This window comes from Octopus bimaculoides, chromosome 10, assembly GCF_046866305.1.
Source record: "Octopus bimaculoides isolate indiv1 chromosome 10, ASM4686630v1, whole genome shotgun sequence".
Classification (NCBI taxonomy): domain Eukaryota; kingdom Metazoa; phylum Mollusca; class Cephalopoda; order Octopoda; family Octopodidae; genus Octopus; species Octopus bimaculoides.
In genome coordinates, this window is record NC_142937.1 from 91,046,344 (window position 1) to 91,067,482 (window position 21,139).

A 21,139-nucleotide genomic window follows, 5' to 3' on the forward strand; every position below is an offset into this window, starting at 1 on the left:
GTAGACCAAAATGAGACATATAAATACTTAGGAATTAATTAAGTAGATGGTGTACAACAAAGCAAACAAAAGAAAAGATTAGCAAGAGTTAATACAGACGCATCAGATTAATGCTTAAAACAGCTAATGACAAAAAGTACAGGAAAAATTAGTTGTTCAGTTATGAAGACACAAACCCTGTGTGTGTGTGTGTGTGTGTGTGTGTGTGTGTGTGTGTGTGTGTGTGTGTGTGTGTGTGTGTGTGTGTGTGTGTGCCAGGATATCACTGGTAGAGTCTGTGCTCACATATGTTTCTGTTGCGACTGTTGGGACGGTAACAAATAAGACAGCGCTAGTGTGCTGACACAACATTGTTAAGCAAGGGAGAAGAGGTTGCGGTTATGTGCAATCTCTCATCTCTTTTTTACACACAAAATATAAAGCTTGCATATGCTTGTGATTTGGGAAGGCACTCTCGAGATGTCGATAACAAACATCCAGACTGTCTGTAACGGATTATATACGCTGTTGATGTGTGTGTGTGTTTGTGTTTGTAATTAAAAATAAAGAAAATGCAGTGAACAAGTTTTAATTCATTGATTTACAAGTGTTTCATCGACAATCGATGCCATGAGCGTAGCTACATGATGTAGCTATTGACAGATGAGGTGTCATAGGCATAAAATCGAAGATCATTTCTTCTTAATCATGCGTAAAAGTTATCTGCACCGTTTTTTTTTTTGTGAATTTCCAGACATGTTTGATATAACAAGCAATCTCCGAGTTACTATCTATCAGACAGCCTGAACGCGTGGAGAGGCTTAAGAAATTAAACTCCAGGCCTTACGCATCAATGAAATTATTACATACATACATATATATATATATGTGTGTGTGTGTGTGTGTGTGTGTGTGTGTGTGTGTGTGTGTATGCCTTCATATGTGAGTATATATATATATATAAATAAATAAATAAATAAATATATATATATATATATATATATATATATATATATATATATATATATATAAGATAATAAGAGTGAAAAAACTACAGAAGGCTTGTGTTACATGGTTAAAGTATATATTTAAATTATGTTAGAAAAATGTTATAAAATCTTTTTGGTATATAAACATTGTATTTTGAGAAATAACCGGTTTCGTGTTGTCTTTTCAAATTTCTCTACTTCATTGTAACGTGTTCGTTCCAGTCTGAAAAAGAAGAGTTCTAGATAGGGGGAGGTAATTAGGGATTTCTTCCGGTATAGGGGAGATAATCGAAATCTAGGAGGTGGTAGAATTTGATTAATTTACCATGGTTTTGTTCTATATTTTTTTCCCTTTTTTCTCAGTAGGGTGTTGAATTTCCTTATTTAAATGTGTTAGCAATGGTTAAGTTTGGGTTTGTATTTTTGAATGAAAAAGGTTTCCTTATTTAATCTAATCTGTGTTGGTGTTTTAATGGCACATTGATAAAAAGGAAAGATTATAAATTGTGGTAGCATTTGTTTTGCGCATTTCTCAATATGATCACTAAAAGGTATCATTCGGTATTCTGGGTATGCAATCTGCAATTCAATTCTGGCTGGATCAATTCCCGAAAGAAATCCCAAACAGGATCAGTAAAGAATTCATTACTAAATCGGTTGAATTCATCTTACGAAACAACCACTTCATGTTTGACAATACTTTCTACCGACAAAAATCCGGAATTGCTATGGGCACTAGGGCAGCTCCAGTCATTGCGAACCTAACAATGGGTTACTTGGAAATAATAATATACCAGGAATCTTTATCCACTTTTGGAAACACCCTTTCCCAATACATAAAAGAAAATTGGAAAAGGTTCCTGGACGACTGTTTCATACTCTGGAATGAAAACACAGATGAACTCTTGAAATTCAAAAGTCTATTGAACAGTGTCAACCCAAACATACAGTGCACAATGGAGTACAACCAAAAGGAGCTCCCATTCTTGGATATACTAATTAAAAAAGTAAACCTAAAAATAGAAACGGACATATTTTACAAAACCACAGACGCCAAACAATATCTACTATTTGATTCATGCCATCCAAGACACACCAAGACAAACATCCCCTTCAACCTTGCAAGAAGGATATGCACAATAGTGTCAGAAGAAAATACTAGAGACTACAGACTACAAGAACTCAAAAACACACTAATTGACAGACACTACCCAGTTCAACTCATAGAGGATGGAATCAGACGTGCATCACAAATTAACATAGAAAACTTAAGAAAAGTTAAACACAGCAACACACATTCCCCGAAAATACTGCCGTACATATCCACATACAACTCCAGAAACAAAGAAGCCTTCACCATCATCACCCAAAACATACCAATGCTACATAAGGACCCCAAATTAAAGGAAATTTTACACACACACAAAATCATCAAAAGCCACAAACAACCAAAATCACTGAAAAAGATCCTCACAAAGGCAAAATTATTTTCCGAAACAACAGATACGAAAGTAAACAAATGTGGTCGACCAAATTGTGCAACATGCCCAAACATTCTAGAAGGTTCAGAATACCTCTTCAAAGAGGGACACAAATTCAAAGTTAAATCTAACTTTACTTGTGCCTCAGAAAATCTTATTTATGTAATAAGATGCTCGGGCTGCCACGAGAACTACATAGGGTCCACAGGATTATCGCTCAGACGTAGATGCATACCCAGATTGCATACCCAGAATACCGAATGATACCTTTTAGTGATCATATTGAGAAATGCGCAAAACAAATGCTACCACAATTTATAATCTTTCCTTTTTATCAATGTGCCATTAAAACACCAACACAGATTAGATTAAATAAGGAAACCTTTTTCATTCAAAAATACAAACCCAAACTTAACCATTGCTAACACATTTAAATAAGGAAATTCAACACCCCACTGAGAAAAAAGGGAAAAAAATATAGAACAAAACCATGGTAAATTAATCAAATTCTACCACCTCCTAGATTTCGATTATCTCCCCTATACCGGAAGAAATCCCTAATTACCTCCCCCTATCTAGAACTCTTCTTTTTCAGACTGGAACGAACACGTTACAATGAAGTAGAGAAATTTGAAAAGACAACACGAAACCGGTTATTTCTCAAAATACAATGTTTATATACCAAAAACATTTTATAACATTTTTCTAACATTTTTCTGACATAATTTAAATATATACTTTAACCATGTAACACAAGCCTTCTGTAGTTTTTTCACTCTTATTATCTTTTATACATCCAACCACGTGCTGTCACATACCAACTTTCTCACACACATACATATATATATATATAAATTATTATCAAAATTATAATTAAAGGTATCTTTGAGATACCACCATGCTAGATATAGCAGCCAAAACTTGACTCTGTATGAACATTTAATGTGGTTTTAGAGTCAAGTTTTGGCTGCTATATCTAGCATGGCAGTATCTCTCAGATACCCTTAATTATAATTTTAATAATAATTATTACCTATGAGGTTTTTATTCCCATGCTGTCCACCGAATAAGATCGGTATTTTGAATAACGATCTTATCCTTATATATATATATATATATATATATAATGGTAAGGAGAACGGAGATTTTTCACATCTATAATTCTTTTTAACAGTTATCTAACTGTTAAATGGAATTATAGATGTGTAAATGTCTCCGTTCCCCTAATCGTTATTAACACTATTACTTACTTACTCTAGGGAAATTATGCAGTTCTGAATAGGACACGCGAATTTACCTAGCGATAAAAGTTACCAGAGCCGAACAACTTATTGTTCGGAAATCACGAAAGAATTATTGTGGTTAGCTGGCATCTGAAACCAAATTAAAAGGAAACACAGTAACTGCCAGGGCGATATATTCCTTTAGACTCAATTTTGGTTATATATATATATATATATATATATATATATATATATATATATATATATATATATATATATATATATATATATATATATATATATATATATATATATATATGTATATATATATATATATATATATATATATATATATATATATATATATATATATATATATATATATATATATATATATATATATATATATATATATATATATATATATGTATATATATATATATGTGTATATGTATATATACATGAGATCATCGAAGCCCTAGCCCGATGGGAAAATGTTATCCTCGTCTGTTCAAATAAATATCATCATTTCACCGTCCTATTTCGATGGACGATGTTGTTGACAAGTCGAAAGATGTCGAACACTGTTTTCCATTATTTGCCTTATTTGTGATTTCTCTTTCACTGTGAACATTATGATGGCATTCTTGGATCTGTGTGGTTTTAAAAACATTATGGATTTCTTTTTATAAGCGCAAGATTTCAAACAAGGAGATGACCCCATAGCGGGGTCATCATCAAAAGAAGAATGACATTCCAATATTGCGTGTCAATTTTTCCAAATTAGCTACACAAAGAAAGTAATCAATTCATCGGATTCCTTTTCATGCAAAAAGACAAGTGAGAAAATATATGGAAAGTTACGGAGCCAGCCACATATATATAGCAGTATTTTAATTGTAACACTTAAAAATAAGAAAGCGTGATGAAATTCTTTTCTACTCTGGGCACAAGGCCTGAAATTTTTATGATTTGAGGATAATTTGGTCACAACTTTGGGAGTTCGATTTAGATGATTGAACCAGAATAACATAACAGTGAAAACGCTCTGCAACCAATATAAAGCAATATATTTGATAAAAATCAATTGGTACAATTGCATTTTCGGTGATCTGCTCCAAATAGCAGCTGAATGTTTCTCGTTTCACACTCTTCCGTTTTAAAGAAAGAAAAGGCGCTTTGCTCATGAGTAGAAAACCTTTGATCAGAGATCTGCTCGGATAGAGCTGGCTTATTACCAAAATAACAACAACAGCACCAACAGCAACAGAAATAGCAACAACCATAACAGAAGCAACAAGAACAACAAACCAATGATCAACCTTAGTAGCACTTACAAATCTTACATTCACAAGAAAATTGAAAGAAACATAACACATTTTGCTTGATCCCAGAAAAACACTGATTGCCAAATTTCTCCTTTACATAACGAAGAACAAACTTAATTAAAATTTAGTCATCTATGTCAGAAACAAAGCAGTAGATCTAAAACGAATCTTTGTGACACCTAATAAGGTAAATACTATAAGGAAATAAGACTCGAAAACTGCTAAAACCGTTTAAATAAGCATTCTGGCTTGATTTATCTGAGATCGAGTTTCGCACCAAACAACTGTAATTCAAACATGTTAATGAAAATAACAATTTTGCATGAAATTCTAGTTTCATGTAAAATATTGGACTTCGCTAATAAAATCTGCCTATCTGTCCTTCAGACTATCTGTTTATGTGTGTATGTATGTATGTATGTATGTATCTGTCTGTCTTCCGTCTGTCTGTGTATCTATCTATCTATCTATCTATCTGTCTGTCTGTCTGTCTGTCTGTCTATCTATCTATCTATCTCTCTATCTCTCTCTCTCTCTCTCTCTCTCTCTCTCTCTCTCTCTCTCTCTCTCTCTATATATATATATATATATATATATATATATATATACACACACATAAACAGAGCACCGCCGGTTGTCAAGTGGTGGTGGGAGACAAACAAAGACACACGCACACACACACACACACACACACACACACACACACACACACACACACACACACACACGACTGCTTTCTTTCCATTTCTGTCAGCCGAATCCACTCACAAGGCTTTCTCGGTCTCTGACTATAGTAGTTTTAAAGAAAGCAAAAACACTTTGCTTATGTATGTATTGTAGGTATGTGTATATATGTATATGTATGTATGTATGTATTTATGTATGTATGTATGTATGTATGTATGTATGTATGTGTATATGTATGTATGTGTATATGTATGTATGTATGCATGTATGTATGTATGTGTGTATATATATGGGCAAGTATTTGCGTATATATATATATATTTGTATATAAACATAATTAAGGGATCAGCAAATATTTGCTTCACCATATACCGAAGTTCAGAAATGATAAACCTTTACCCTTTTAATTTGTAATATATTTGTATATATGTATATTTGTATGCGTGTCTATATATGTGTGTGTATTTCTATGTATGTTTCTATTTAGGGAGATATGCATGCTGTTTTATGTGTGCGTTTAGCAAGCTGAACGAAGTATCTAACTTTCGTTAGATACTTATAGGAATGCCAAGCATTTCACTCTCTCTACCTCTATCTATTTTCCCACCTCTCTCTACTTTTCTTATTCTTTTTCTTTTATTTCCTTTACTTCTTTCCTATAACTGTCATGGTTTTAGGGGTTGTCAGCAATGAAAGACATGTGATGCCTCCTTACATCTTTCCACAAGGCCTTAGAGATAACTCTGCCGCCTACATTGAGGTTCTGGAAATAGCTGTTAAGCCCTGGAAAGTAAGTGTATGCAATGGAAGACCATATGTGTTTCGTCAAGACTCTACACTATCACACATGGCTCTAGTAACACAGGAATGGATGGCTGAAAAAATTTTCATGATCACATAACCCCTAACATTTGGCCTCCTAATTCGTCAGATCTTAATCCATTGGACTATTACATGTGGAGCATTGTTGAGAGAGAGGTCAATTAAGACGCCCATAACACCAAATATTCTTTGAAATCTGCCATAGTCAGAGTAATGTCCAAAACGAAGCAGGAACACTTGATTCGAGCATGGAGATGATTTAGATCTCATATAGAAGCAGTTGTTGAAGCTGAAGGTGGCTTTATTGAATAGCATTATTGAAATGAAGGTTTATTTTTATCCTCATAGCATTTTTTGATAAAGTTATTATCTGTTATTATATAGCTGTTTTTTTATAAGCATAAATCTGTTTTCAAATATCTTACACACCCTGTATATGTGCACTTATATTAAATATATATATACACACACATGTATATACACATATACATATACATATACATATGCATATATACATGTAATATGTGTGTGTATGTGTACATATACATATATATATTACATGTATATATGCATATGTATACATATATATTGAATATATATGCATGTAAGTATGTATATGCGTACATATATATATGCGTGTGTGTGAATATATGACTGTATAAGTTTGTGTTGCCTGTATGTCTATGCGGTGAGACTAGTGCTATATCACCATGTCCAGCTATCTCACACGACATTGGAATATCAAAAGAAAGGCAAACCGTTGAAGTTAATGTGATATATATATAAATGTGTGCGTGTGTGTATGCATTCATGCATGAATGTAATTTTGCACAATGTATGTATGTAATGCATGGCTACAGCAAAATTTATATTCTGATGGCAAACTGTAATGTTAACCTGAATCACATAGTCTTGCTCTAAGTAAGCAGAGAACTCCGAAAGTTGTACTATAACCATATTACCAGGGACGAAGAAGCAAATGATTCATCGCTCAAAATAAACACGTAAATTTCTAGATTATAGAACATAGTTCGAGATAATTATTAAATTTTCGTATGAGATATTTTATAGAGATTTGTATAATCTATGCCTCTGTCTGTCTCACTTTGTCTGTCTTTCTTTTTGTATCTCTCTCTCTCTCTCTGTCTATATATATATATGTACACGCATACTCATATATACATGCACATACATACACACATACATGCACACACACACAGACACACACACACACACACACACACACACACACACATAACATGCTATCCGCGTTTCTGGTGGTTTTCCTTTTTCGTTTGCACTGAAGAAGTCATTGGCAACGAAACGTAATTACCACGTACACCACCACCACCACCACCACCACCACCACCAAACTAAGTGTATTAACCCGCTGAAAACCATCTCCACCATCGCTACAAACACTTACAACTGGAGATTATAATATAATGAGTAGAGTCAGGGTCGTGCGCTGTTCTAGAGAAAGGAAATGTGTTTGAAGACATGAAAAAAGCATCGCCAGAACAACTGGTTTGAAATTGTGTATGTAGTCCTCATCCAGGTTTAAACAGAAATCCTGGCCAAAACTGCAGATATTTTAGAGCTCCCAAATTTACACCAACTTCATTTTATGGCACAAGGCAGAAGACGTAGATACCAAATGTGGGTTAAAGTTTGCCCACAACATATCCACATTGCTGCTAACGCTACATCAGTAACAATAACTACAGTAACATCAGCATTTACCAGAAGGTGTACAATAGCAGCAACAAAGCACCTCTGTCAGGTACTACAACAGCAGCAACAAAGCACCTCTGTCAGGTACTACAACAGCAGCAATCGCACAGTCTCAGCAAGAGCCACAGCAATAACATCAGCAGCAGCAACAACAACAGAAGGCTCCCCCAAACAATAATAATGCTAACAAGTGAGTCAGACACCACAGCTCAGAGATTAAAAACAAGTCCATCACCACTACAATAAATAAAATCTTTCCTCTTTCCGCGACACAATAAGCACAAAAAGCACTTTCTCACGTATTTATATTATCTCTGGCTTCGTGAACTCCGATCCTTCGTTATAAGACGAGGGTAAGACAAAGTCGTCGCTTTGGCAGCGCGAATGGGAAAATGAAACAGGTCGCTCCCAGATGAAAGCAAAAAAGAAAAAAAAAAAAACGGCGGAAACCTCACCAATCAGTCACCACCTCACCACCACACGAACAACAACATAACTAAAAATTAGAAATACAATCACAGCTACAACGTAAAAGAAAATACAAAAATATCACACTCGAGAGCAAGAAGACTAATAAGCAAACACAAACAGAACCTCACTTCACCAACTTCACTGTTGTGCAAAGAAGAATAGCATTTTGAAGGAGAAGGTAGGCAGTAAGACGACACTTGAAATAAAAGGTAGGATGTTGTCAAGCACTTTATCAATTCACTACAAAACTAATTATTCAGACAGACTTAGATACATTCAAATCATTAAAAGCTAAATGAGTTTTGCCACTTTCTTTTCCTTGGCAGACATAGCAGTACTCTAACTGTAATTTATAAATGTAAGTGACATGTAGTCGATTTCGACACGAGATCAGCTGTTTAACAACCTCTTGGTACTAGGCAAATGTTGTAGTTGTTGAGATGAGAATTTTCAGAATGCACATATTTGCACGTAATTTTGACCATTACGATGAGAAGTAACAATTTTGTTATCTAACTGGATCAGGTGGCAGGGTGACATTGTTGTAGGTCTGGATGGCAGGATGTGAGTGGTAGCGACTGTATACATACTGCAAGCTTTCTTTAAGCGAACAGAATTTTCTAATTTCTAAATATTTCATAATTAATTTTTGCGTAAGCTGGGGCTACTTCCGTCATCACCGCAGTTCTGAATATTTGTTGGTAACAGTTGATATCAAATATGAATAAGTTATTTTGAACAAAATATTTTAATTCTTGAATTATTAATTATTTTTCTATATGTTCTAGTAATTGCTCTATATAATCTTTCAGCCAGTATTTTATCGCTTCTGTTACACAAGCGATTCTTATGCAAAAAGTCACTTCATAAAGATAAAAGTAACTGTTCTTTTATTGATAACTTTTGGAAGGTGACTATTATAAAACTTTTTAGACTTTAATATGTACATACATTCACACACAAGTATATGTACATATATATATGTGTGTGTGTGTGTATGTGTGTGTGCGTGTGTGTGTGTGTTTATGTATATATATATATAAGTAGATATGAATATATATGTGTATATATATATATATATATATTTAAATATATATGTTTATATATATATATATATATATATGTATGTGTGTGTGTGTGTGTGTGTGTGTGTGTGTGTGTGTGTATCTATAGGTATGCATATGCACATAGATAGGAAGCTGAAAATGGTACTCAGACGGTGGATATCAGATGTTGGGTCAGATATTATTGTTCTTAATTATATATATCGTCTACTGATAGAACATTAATGCGCATTTTCATGCTTCACTAATAATTTTGCTTTCGTGAATCTTTGATAAGCCACAGAAAAGACAAACACTACATTTAAAATTAGTTATGTAAACTATTTATATATAGAGAGATAATTACACACATATACTCCCCCGTACATACACACATACGCGTACTCAAATATATATATATATATATATATGCAAATATATATATATATATATATATATATATATATATATATATATATATATATATATATATATATATATATATATATATATATATATTAAATGATTGATACGGAAGACTAGAAACTTTATTAGCACTACAATCGTTTCGGCTTTATATATAAATATACATATTGTGTGCATGAATAAATGCATTTACGCATGCATGCATATATATGTATATACGTGTTTGCGTGCGCACGTGTGTGCGTGTGTGACAAAGCCAGCCCTTTGAATTACAGCCACCACCCATTTTTCCAGCTGAGTGAACTGCAGCAACGTGAAATAAAGTGTCTTGCTCAAGGACGCAAAGTGTCGGCGGAACTCGAACTGATGACCAAACGATCGTGGGCCTCACACTCTAACCACTGAGCGACGCGCCTTCGCATTGCACTTGCGGATATAACAACGACAAAGAATCAATAAGCAAATATTGAGAATTTTAAATAATAGGCCATCTGAATAATGGGGAGAAAGAGAGAGGGAAACAGAGAGAAAGAGAGAGAGAGAAAGAGAGACGGAAAGAGAGATAGAGAGAAAGAGAGAGAGAGAGAGAGAGAGAGAGAGAGAGAGGGAGAGAGAGAGGGGGAAAGAGAGAGAGAGAGAGTGACAGATAAGAAAAGCGACAAGCGATCAAAGAAAATGTGAGTTGTCCAAGTGTACACGGCTGATTCGGAAACCAACAGAGATTTTAAATTAATTGACGGAAAATGGAAAGTGTACTTATCAAAATTATTATGTCTCTTCAAAAACAAGTTGCAATTTTGCGTGTCTTAAAAATTATACTACTACTACTACTACTACTACTACTACTACTACTACTACTACTATAAGAATAGCAACAATGTGGACGACAACAATAACGAAAACGGAAACAAAAATGAAACCTAGCAATTCTTTCTAATCTTGATTACACGACGAGCAGTTTTAAGGGGGCGGGACGAATCGTCGATTACATTGACCCCGGTGCTTGAATGGTATATTACTTCATCGACCCTGAAAGGATGCGAGGCAAAGATGTTTCCGGTGGTTATGAGTTGAGAGCGTAAAGAACCGGAATATCGCTTAACGATTATGTCAGCTCGTCTCCATAATAATAATAATAATAATAATAATAATAATAATAATAATAATAATCATACATTATTAACATTTGACGGATATTTGTCCTCATTTTGTTTGTTGTTAACATAACCTTTCGGCTGATATACCCACCAGCTTTCATCAGGTGTCTTGGGGGAAATTTCAAACCTAGGTTTTTATTCTTAAGGTAAGGAAATCAATCTGGATCAGTCGGAACCTTTAGAAACAGGCGACTGAGTGGATGTCTTCAAATCAGTCGGTTTCGGTCCCTTTTTCAGTGGCTGTATCACAGTACAGTAGAATCTTCTCAAACGTCAAAGTGAAGAACCACTTCTCGGAACCACTTTTTACCATGCGCTCGGGTCGGTAGGTACATCCTTTCCCATGTTTTTTTGTGTGGCTCTTGAACCAATACTGCAGATTCGAGAGCTGTTGAGAGGGATCCCTCTCAATCGTCTGGAAATCTTATATTATTTGTCGAACAAATATAAATGAAAGCTGACTCAGTTGCAGAGTGAATTATCTTGCCATTTATTCATGAGTGTATAACGACTGAATTTAAAATCAAATAAGCCGTTGCTAAATATCAAAAGGCTTTTATCCAACACTCCATTTTCTGCGCTAGCTTCAGTCCTTTGAAACCGAATATTGTCATCAACAGCAGTCAGCTATTATAGTTCCTTTATGTTGGCTTCACCATTGTCTTCGTGTCTCCGTATGTAAATAGAATATCTCTCTTTGACCTTCACTTCCTCCTTTAAAGTTTGTAGGAAATTAACTTAAAATGACTGTTTAGTCTTAATAACTCAGTGTTCTGCTATCTAATGTAATTACCAAAGTACGGTATTCTTTGAAGAATGAGATTCGTATCACACTAAAACTATCACTATTAGCGCTTCGTTGAACTGAATTCTTGCTAACACAAAAATCTCATCTAATTTAATTCTATAGTTTATCTAGAATTACGTAAATATCCTTGCAGATTACATAATATCCCAGCATGACACTGGTAGTTAAGTGTGTGATAATTCACTTAATGTGGTAAGCTCCCCCGCCCAAATATTTTAATCAATTAAATTAAACTCATATAGAAGAAATATATCCTTAGCATTAATGACAACTCTTGCCAAGAAGGGAAAGGGAAACAACTTTGTTATACAAAATATATAAATGCAATATTACATTTGATAACTCGGCGTTTCAGATCCTAAGAGCATTCAACAACTTTTTTGATGTTCTAGTATCGTTATTATCTTGTAATGTATGACTTCCTCACATTTTGTTGTTGTTGTTGTTATCGAAGAAAGTTTGTGTTGAATCACTGCTGGTTGTCATTTGCTTCTCACTAAACCATAGTGCATCGCAGAAATGTCTTGCGCTATTTGTTCTTCATTTTTATTTCATTTTACTGACCCCGTCATCATAACGGGGTCAATAAAATAAAGCAGCTGTCAATTACTTGAATTGGTGTAATCGACTAACGCTTTATACACACGCACACATAAATATATATATACATACATACATTTATATATATATATATACATACACACATATATATACATACATATATACATATATACATATATACATACATATATATATATATATATATATATATATATATATATATATATATATATATAAACATGTATGTATGCTATAGAATCAATTTTAAAGATGATATTATACACACACACACACACACACACACACACACACATACACACACACACACACACATATATATATATATATATATATATACAAACATGTATGTATGCTATAGAATCAATTTTTAAGATGATATTATTTTCCTGCTGCATATCATCCTTTATTTTTTGGTATGTAGTTGCTGTTGATGTTTAGTTTTTTTTTTAACACAATGTCAGTTCTGATTGAACAATTCCATAATCAAAAATATCAGCTCCAACTGTCCAACCTTTTTGTCAAACACACTCTATAGAAAACAACTTTAACCAGCTATCCCAATGTTTTTTTTCAAAGACGGATGTTTTTTAAAGATTTTAATGCTGTTTCTCCTATGTAGTCTTTCCTCTCAAGCTGTTTACTTCATATGCTTTTTTTTAATTATTATTTAATAATCGATAATTCTATGTGAAAACAACAAAGATAAATTTTCATTTTTGTGGTTTTCTTCCAAACAGAATATTGTGAGCTAAGTATAACTTTGTCTTGCTTCGACTGTTACTTCATTGACTTTATTCAATGTAAGGACATTAAAATGTGAAAATATCCGTTTCTACTCCAGGCACAAGGCCCGAAATTTTGGGTGGGAGTGGGGCCAGTCGATTAAATCGACCCAAGTACGCAACTGGTACTTAATTTATCGACCCCTGAAAGGATGAAAGACAAAGTTGACCTCGGCGGAATTTGAACTCAGAACGTAAAGACAGACGAAATACCTATTTCTTTACTGCCCACAAGGGGCTACACACAGAGGGGACAAACAAGGACAGGCAAACGGATTAAGTCGATTATATCGACCCCAGTGCGTAACTGGTACTTAATTTATCGACCCCGAAAGGATGAAAGGCAAAGTCGACCTCGGCGGAATTTGAACTCAGAACGCAGTGGCAGACGAAATACCGCTAAGCATTTCGCCAGTTCGCCGCCTTAAAATGTGAAAATATCATTGAAAGTTTACATTTAATTTAATGTAGATTTGTTTTTAATTTTGTGATTTTTTTATCGTTAGCTGATAATTTGAAGACCATGGCAGTTAAGAAAATCACAGTTAAACGAGTTTCTTGTTTAACCGCATGGTGAGTGATGTGAAATTAATGTATGTCTAGTGAATAAGTCATACTATAGACTACGAAGCTGAAATAGAAATTTCAATAAAAATGATGGCAAATTATTTATGAGCATACACTTTCCCAAATGGCGAAAGGCTCGGCTTGATTATGTCTTAGTTGTCACGCTATGAAGCTTACAACAGTCTTTTTTCCAGAGTTCATTCTGATTATCGAATCGTGTCCGTTGAAGTTCGCTTTAGTCTGCAAGTCAATAAACTGAAAATCAACAGTGACTGCTAATAAGAGCGGACTGCACAAACTAACAATGCAATCAAATACGCAACCGGTATGTCATCGTCGTTAAAAGTAGATTTGAAGTGCTTGGAAGAGAAAATGAAATTAACGGACCTAATAATATGTGGCAAACCTTCGGCATCATCTCATCACGATGCCACGACAGGTTGCATTCCTCTCTCACTCCAAATCAAGAAAAGAGTGTCCTACGAAATAGTAATCTTATCTCCCTAAGAATTCATTCTATAGCATACATACATGTATGTATGCATGTATGTATGTATATATTATGTATGTATGTATATATTATGTACGTATGTATGTATTATGTATGTATGTATGTATACACAAACACACAGATATATATATATATAAGAAGTAATCTAGATTCAGTTGAAATAAGTACTTTATACTTTAGTTGAAGCACGAAGTCAGCCCGGTATTATCCGCACAGTTCGAAGTGGGTGAATAAAATCAAAATAGGCAACAGGATTTCGAGTAGTAATGCAGTACGACCGTTTCAAGCGGCACCATTTAATTGAATAATGCAATCATTACATCTATTTAAATACGGCGCTATCTTCAGCTACTATTATGTGGAATCAATTTAATACCTCATCTTTCCTTGATCAATAAATTATAAAATTATTAGGTCGTCTCTATAAAGACAATGGAGTATCTGATATGATATACATAATGAATAAGAATAATAATACTATTATTATCATGCTTCCGGTTCATTACTTTCAACCAGTAGATAGTATGTATATCTTTCCAGATTCCCTATCGATAAGTGGTTTGAGTAGTCTATATAGAGACCACCTAATAATTTTATAATTTATTAATTAAGGAAAGATGAGGTATTAAATTGATTCTGCATAATAGTAATTTTAATGTTTAAAATGATACATATACACTTTTTAGCTAACTTGGTTATGATATCACTTGGTTATGATATCACTTGGTTATGATATCACTTTGTAGAATTTTTTCAATTTTTTAAAAATTCTTTTCTTATACAACATAACAATATTGTTTATAAACGCTTCTCCAACCGAACCCCGAATATTTTTCCTGAATCTCAATATAGCATCCTAAGTTTGATAGTGTTTTCCCCTTTAACTGGTAACAACATCATGAATTAATGTGTCACCCCTACCCCACCTCTTTTATAAACAGTTACTTCTTTCTAATTGACTCTTTCTAAAGTTTTGTTTCTTTTTCTTGTGGGTAGAGTTCCCTTCCCCTTTAGAGTATATATATATATATATATATATATATATATACACATACATGTATGTTTATTTACTCTCCTATAAATTATCAAGATAATGTTTCAGAACGTGTTTGTTTCTATTTATGGTCAGATGTGGGAATATCGTGGTGGTAGCGTGCGTATCAGCTCTGTGTGCATGTAGGCCTATACAAAACTGTAAGAAGTGTGAACCCGAGTGTGAGGGGATGTTTATATGCTAAGTGTATGCAGGGGTGAAAATAGATGTATGTATCTATAAGTGTATATGTACATGCGGTGTGTATGAAGGCTTAACGAGTTGAGTGTATAGAATCTGATTGAATTAAATATATTTATATATACAGGTCGTCATCGTCGACTTATGACCACAGCTGGTTCCGACTGACTGGTCGTAAGTCGTCCTATAAGCCTACATAGCTTTGTTTTATGATTTTACATTCTCGGGTAAAAGTCACACACAGCATTCTGTATTATGCTATCATACTGGTGTTAGTAAAAAAAATTCGGAGTCTTAAACAGTCGTCTTATAAACAAATACGAGGTTACCTCGATGTCTCTGTGACAGGATATTCATCCAGCACTCGAGATAACCGCATTGGCGATCGATGGCCAAGCCTAGAGGAAGCGTTTGTTAGCTGACATCACCTGTAGATGGGTTAATTTCCAAGGAATTAAACCCATTAGATTTCAACTGGACTATTTATTATTGCTGCCGGGAGCTGGCGCGTCAATCGTCGTTAAGTCGGATAGGTCGTATGTCGACGACAACCAGTATGTGTGTGTGTGTGTGTGTGTGTGTGTGTGTGTGTGTGTGTGTGTGTGTGTGTGTGTGTGTGTGTCTGTGTGTGTCTGTGTTTTATAACGTCTTCTGTATGTGGGACACGTAGGCTTTGAAACGTTATAAGTTCAGCGAAAAGAAAATTACACGTGTGAGTGTTAGAACATTATTACAAACACCTCCTCATCTCTCGCAGTATTTTCAGCATGGACAAAATTTTCGTAAATGACGGAGATTTTGGCATGACGTCATGAATCTGAAGACTTCAGAGGCAATATTTTATTAGAAATCTACAGCCGTTACCGAATCGCAGAGGAAAGTTGGATTTGTGGAGGCACATTTTCAGTCTCACCAAACAACAGTTATGTGTCCCACGGTTCCAACTCTCAGTTGTCGATATTAACTTAAAGCATCAGTTCATCCGAAGACAAGTTCAAACATGAAAGTTCTTTCTGAATAAAATTTGAATTTAAATATTAGCAACACCGTTTTACTGTCTCGATAATTGATTTTCATTATGTATTTGTTCTATGTCCAAATAGTGGCTGAATATTCCGCAGACACGTGTGATCTTAACATAATTCTCCGACTGAACCAGTGTGACGTAGTGTGTGACAAGGCTGCATTTCATGAACTACAAACGCAATCTACCCGATGGGCTTCTCTGTAGTTTCCATCTCTCCCATTTCATTCACAAAGTATGGGTCGACACGAGATTATGAAAAAATGGTGCGTGCATCTTATCTCCATACTTTCACATTCATCCATAAATAGATCAAGATATATTTTCAGGGATCAGTTATTTATCCTGATAATTCTTAGCAGGAAATAAAAATATATCATATAGGTTTTTGTTGATGGGCGGGGAGGTAATGTTCAAGACCTGTAGAAATTCTTGGGTATTAGATAGGTGGAAGAGGAAGGTACTCGCAAACCGGAGGCCTATTCCAAATGTTTGCAACAAAATAATCTGCGCCAAATGTATCGAAGGCGCCAAATGTATCGAAGGCGCCAGATGATGGTATTAACCTGGATATCTGATTAAGCATACTCAGCGCATAGTCTTTAACGTTATTTGAACTAAAAACGCAAAGAACCAGAAGAAACACCACAAGGCATCTCGGCCGATGGTCTTATTGTCCCAGTCAGAGATTGGTTCTTTGTTTCAACTCCGCGAAGATAAAAGGCAAAAGTTGGCTTCAGACTAATTTGAACTCCGAGCGCAGGGAGTCGAATACCACATAGCATTCTGTAAGACACTCAAATGGCAGAAATCATTAGGATGCCAAACAAATGCTTAGCGACATTTCGTCCGTTTTTTACGTTCAAAGTTCAAATTCAGCTGAGGTCGACTTTACCTTTCATCCTTTCGGAGGTCAATAGATAAATACTTGCTGAAGATTGTGGTGGATGTAATCTGCTCACACCCCATCCCCACCCCACCTTTTTGCAATTGCTGGATTTGTGCCAAAATTTGAAACCATACTGTCCGAAGATCTAACCAGTTTGCCAATTGACAGTCTTGGTTCTATTTTTTGATTGCATACAGTAAGTGCATTCTTTGTATTCGTTTAAAAGTTTTCTATGAATTCAGTGTTCGCTTCTGTTCTTGTTTCAACTTGTCGAACATACTCTATATCAGATAGAACCTACCTCTCTACTATTTATTTCATTTTCACTTATCCTTACACTTGCATATAGAACGATCAACCATTAAGTAAATAAGCCCCCGGGCTTAGCCATCTACTCATTTCAACACCACTCATAGCACGAACCAAACAAGTAGCCAAAAGAAACCCCCTTATGATTAAACTATACCATACATTTAAGAAAAAAAAAAAATAACTGTTCCCTATAAATAGACAAATCCTCTTTAAACTGCACACACCGACGATTGCGAACTTATAAATGGGTCACTTCCCAATAACTGATTTAAAATTCATATTCACACACTACGTATATACATTCGTATATACATTCGTATATACATTCGTATATACATTCGTATATACATTCGTATATAAATAGATATATAGATAAGTAATTACAAATACATACATACTCATGCCAACAAGCACACACACACACACACACACACACACACACACACACACACATGCACATTCACACACACACACACACACATACATGCATACATACATACATAGATAGTTACAATTCTGTTCCGCGTGAAGTTTGCTAATGAAAAGTTGACACTTGTTCACAGATAATTATAGAACCCTTATACTAAAGCTACACTATATCACCTCGGTTCTATCACGTCACCTTTTGTCACAAACCAATGATTTGGTGAGAGACTAGTGAACTTGCTGGAACACTGAACAATCTCAAATGTCTACCATATGCTGAATTTTATTAACAGCTATTACTTATATAAAAAATACAGTCGTAATTTGCCTGTTTTAGATAGGAATAAAAGGGTGTGTGCGCGTACGTTCCTGTGAGCTTGTTCAATGTGCGCGTGCGTGTGTATACACATACATATTGACATATATATATACATATATATATATATATATATATATGTATGTATGTATGTGTATATATATATATATATATATATATATATATGTATATGTATACATATACATATATATATATAAATATGTATGTATATATATACATATATATATAAATATGTATATGTGTATGTATATATGTATTATTATATACATACATTATATACATTACATATATATATATATATATATATATATATATACGCAGACGCACACAGACACAGAGTATAAATACATATGTACATATACTTGCGTGTGTGTATATAAATATAGATTAATACGTAGATATATACACATATACATACACACACACACACACACACATATATATATATATATATATATATATATATATATATATATATATATATGTGTGTGTGTGTGTGTGTGTGTGTGTGTGTGTGTGTGTGTGTGTATATATAGATATAAAGCCTGTGATTGATAGTGCACTACTGCGCGTCGTTGCCTGACAGCCATTTCTACGGGGATCGCTGTCGTGCAGGACACAAATTACTCGAATAACGATTGGTCTGAAATACCGTGCGTGTCTGAAGACAAAGTGTTATAACTTTATAACAGTTTCTTAGTTTTGTCCCTAGAGTTTATCAGCATGTGAGTGTATACCTATTTATATTATGTGTGTCTATGTGTGTTTTTGTGTATGTTTGTGCATGTGTACCTGAATATATATATATATGTGTGTGTGTGTGTGTGTGTGTGTGTGTGTGTGAAGGCGCATGGCTCAGCGGTTAGAGAATCGAGCTTACGATCATGAGGTTGTGAGTTCGATTCCAGGATCGTGCTGCGTGTTGTGTTCTTGAACAAGACACTTCATGCACACCAACACCGGTTATCAGGCAGTGGGAGGAGGTGCAAACACATAGACACACACACGTACACATACACCCTCCCACACACACACACACATTGCAAGGCTCCAAAGACTCTCGCAAGTAAGATACACCTCCGGATAGACAGGCAAACACACCTTATAACATTTATTTATAACATTATAACATATATTTCTTTATTACCCACAAGGGGCTAAACATAGAGGGGACAAACAAGGAAAAAGAGATTAAGTCGATTACAGCGACCCTAGTGCGTAACTAGTACTTATTTAATCGACTCCGAAAGGATGAAAAGCAAAGTCGACCTCGGTAGAATTTGAACTCAGACGAAATACCGTTAAGCATTTCGCCCGGCGTGCTAACGTTTCTGCCAGCTCGACGCCTTAGTTATATAGATTATTGAACCATCAAATGAAAGCATCCGAAAGAAATGAAAAGATGATTTTTCATTCATTGTGTGAAACGTGATACATTTTATGTAAGCAATCAGAACAAAAGCTTTCGCTTTCGTCTGGTCACTGCACTGAGTGTTTTGGTTCTTGTGTTTACTATGACTTGCCTTTTCTATAAGTTTCTTGCTAAGCTAATGTATCATGGGAAACGTCAGCTGCAATACTTCGATATTGATGTTTTGATTAAATTATAAAACACCGAAATAATAGAATCAATAAAATACATCTATTTCTCAACAATTTGATTTATTTAACAATAAAATTTTCAAATTTTGTTATCGCTAATTATTATCTATTTGCTTATCAATTTATTCGTATTTTCCTTTAATATCAGCGAATTGCAAATATCTTATAAAATTATTAGATATTTATAATTTGATAATATTAAAATTATTCATAAAATATTAGGGCTATTTTCTTTTTTCTGGCTTCGTAAGTTTACAGAGCATACATTTTGATTCTAGTTTACTTAACTGAAGGCAGGTGAAATATGTTTTCTCCAGTTCATCTCTGGTAGGAAGCGCAACCCCTGTCGTAATCATTCCATGTGAAGAGTTGAAATTCAATACTGCAAGGCAATGAAATTCTCGTCATTCATCTCGATAGATTCGCTCTCACGAAATGTGGAAATGAACAGGCAACATTGCAACACCACGGATGCAACACAAACCACCAAAAACTAGGCTGATTGTGCAGTATCATATCAATGAAATATTCTACAATTCTCCAGTAATAAGCTGGCTCTCGCTTCGTCTCTTTTTCTCCCTCTTTTTTCTTTCTCCTTCTCTTTCTCGTTCTCTCCCTATCAATCTATTTAACAGTCTGCTCCCCCACTCATTGTATTTTGAGTTCCATGTCTTAATTAGTGGTTAATGAAATATTCATGACGTTAGACTTGATTAGTCATCCTA

The 21,139-nt window shown here is 34.5% G+C and overlaps 1 protein-coding gene across 1 annotated transcript in view; it reads left to right on the top strand.

The window, feature by feature from the left end:
* Positions 1 to 21,139, top strand: part of LOC106869404 (allatostatin-A receptor) — a 152,684-nt gene that overhangs the window by 68,509 nt on the left and 63,036 nt on the right. The window lies entirely within an intron of this gene.